This window comes from Triticum dicoccoides, chromosome 2A (genome assembly GCF_002162155.2).
Source record: "Triticum dicoccoides isolate Atlit2015 ecotype Zavitan chromosome 2A, WEW_v2.0, whole genome shotgun sequence".
NCBI classification, from domain to species: domain Eukaryota; kingdom Viridiplantae; phylum Streptophyta; class Magnoliopsida; order Poales; family Poaceae; genus Triticum; species Triticum dicoccoides.
In genome coordinates this window covers 87497436-87500444 of record NC_041382.1, presented here as the reverse complement: position 1 = coordinate 87500444, position 3009 = coordinate 87497436, and positions in this window count along the sequence as shown.

The window sequence follows — 3009 nt, the reverse complement described above, 5'->3', positions numbered from 1 at the left end:
AGGAATTTGATGCATATGTGCATAATGCTGACCTTGAAAGCTTCGAGGCAGATAAGTGTCGCCAATACTATCACCTTACTGATTCCTTTGTGAGAAGGTTCAAATTTTCATCTTCACGTAATTCTCACATTGTCCTGTTTGATCTTTATGATAAATCTTATACAATGGACTTAGAAGATTTTACCACTGCTTGTAAACTTCCATAGTGGGGTGATGTTAGTGAACCTCGCAAATCTGAATTTAGAGATTTTCTTCCTAGTATAACTGTGGGGGAGTCTAGAGATATAACACCAGCTACCATAGGGAGCATTCATTTTCCTGCTATACATTATTTTGCTCTCTTCATAGGTAGGTGCATCGATGGTAAGGATGAAGCATGTCACATGTGTGTCCCTGATCTCAGTGTTCTCAGGAGTGCTGTATTAGGAGATAAGCATTATAACTTGGGAGCCATTATTGCATGTAGGTTGCATAATAATCGTATTCATGGAGATTTCTTTGGTGGAATTTATGCACCTCGTATAGCTAACTTTCTTGAGATACCCATACGTGGATATGATATTGAGTTGCCTCCTACTTATTTAGATTATGATGCTATGGTTCGTCATCAGTTTGTTGAGAGGAACGATCGGTTCCTCCAGTACCGACTAATCTTTGACAGACGAGGCACCTATCGCGTCGTTCTCCCTGCTCCTACTTTCTTTGACTTTCAGGCAAAGGGGAGATATGCTATAACCAGGGAGGAGGCGAACGAGTACGAGAGGAGGGCGGAGACAGCTTGCCTCCAAGCTGCAGCTCATCAGGCTATTGCCGCTGCATCTCAGTACGACCCCAGCTACAACTTTGGATATCCGCCAGGCCAACCATGGCCATAGACCAACTTAGGCCAAAAGCCTAAGTTTGGGGGGGTACTATTTCTCACCGACATTACATTTATGTTCACACACCCATGCTAGTTGTCGGTGCTCATACTTTTTCACTGTAATATCCATGCTAGTTTATTTACCTTTTTTATGCTTTCTTCTTGTGTGTTTGATAAACCTTAAGAAAAACGAAAAAATTAGTTGTAGCTTTTAGCTAGTTTACTTTCCATGCCTGTAGTGGTAGTAATTAAAAAGAAAACCTAAAAAGATTTCTCGTTCTTCTTTTGATTGTTGGGAGCTTTCCCGTGTAAATAGTTTTATTTCTTTTCTTGTTCTTTGGGGGTCGAGAGGAGAAGATCATAATGAAAATGTTGAGTGGCTCTTGTATGCCTTATTGTTGATCTAACAAAGAGCCCATATTACCTTGTCTTCTCTCTTGAATTGAATGCTTGTAGATTCCAGCTTAGTCCAATGCACGTGCACTATTATTATTATCCACACTATTCTGTCGTGCAACTGAAAGGCAATAATGACGATATGTGATGAACTTATTGAGATGAGAAAAGTTGGTATGAACTCGACCTCTCTTGTTTTTGTAAATATGATTAGTTCATCATTCCTGATTCAGCCTATTATGAATAAACATGCTTGCAATGACAATTAGAGATTGTAGTTGCTTATGCCATGCTTAATTAGCTAGGAGCTTATAATGGTTTACTTTGTGTGCCAACATGCTATTAAAATGGTTGTGATGTGGTATGATAGGGTGGTATCCTCTTTTGAACGATTCGAGTGGCTTGACTTGGCACATGTTCACGCATGTAGTTGAAACAAAATCAACATAGCCTCTACGATATTTATGTTCATGGTGCATTATATCCTACTCATGCTTGCATTCGGTGTTGATTAATTTTAATGCATGTTCATGGCTGTTGTCGCTCTCTAGCTGGTCGCTTCCCAGTCTTTTTCTAGCCTTCACTTGTACTAAGCGGGAATACTGCTTGTGCATCCAATTCCATAAACCCCAAAGTTATTCCATATGAGTCCACCATACCTACCTATATACGGTATCTACCTGCCGTTCCAAGTAAATTTGCATGTGCCAAACTCTAAACCTTCAAATAAACATTCTGATTTGTATGCTCGAATAGCTCTTGTATCAACTAGGGATGTCTGTATCTTCCATGCTAGGCGGGTTATTCTCAAGAGGAGTGGACTCCGCTCCTCACTCACGAGAATATGGCTGGTCACCAGGATGCCCAGTCCCATGCTTTATGCAAATCAAATCAAAATAACTGCAAACAAAACTCGCCCGGGACTCTTGTTAGTTGGAGGCACTCGTTGTTTCGAGCAAGGTATGGATTGATGCTTGTTGGTGGAGGGGGAGTATAAACTTTACCATTCTGTTTGGGAACCGCCTATAATGTGTGTAGCATGGAAGATATCGAGATCTCTTGGTTGTTATGTTGACAATCAAAGTATACCGCTCAAAATATTATTCATATCTGTTTCAAAACCAAGCTCTGGCACCTCTACAAATCTCTGCCTCCCTCTGCGAAGGGCCTATCTATGTACTTTTATGTTGAGTCATCATCCTCTTATTACAAAGCACCAGTTGGAGAGCACCTCTGTCATTTGCATCCATTACTGTTAGTTTACATTGAGTATGACTTGATTGGATCTCTTTTACCATGAATTACAATGTCTAGTTAGTCCTTGATCTTTAAAGGTGCTCTGCATTTATGTTTTGCTGTCTCAGAAAGGGCTAGCGAGATACCACCTTGTCATATCATATCATGGTTATTTTGAGAAAGTGTTGTCATCCAAGATTTATTATTATTGCTCGCTAGTTGATTATGCCATTGATATGAGTAAACATGATATCTAAGTGTTATTGTGAATATGGTTAGTCATAATCTTTGCCGAAAACTTGAATGCTGGCTTTACATATTTACAACAACAAGAGCAAACAGAGTTTGTAAAAGTTTTTCTTTATCACTTTCAGTTTATCAACTGAATTGCTTGAGGACAAGCAGAGGTTTAAGCTTGGGGGAGTTGATACGTCTCCATCGTATCTACTTTTCCAAACACTTTTGCCCTTGTTTTGGACTCTACCTTGCATGATTTGAATGGAACTAACCCGGAC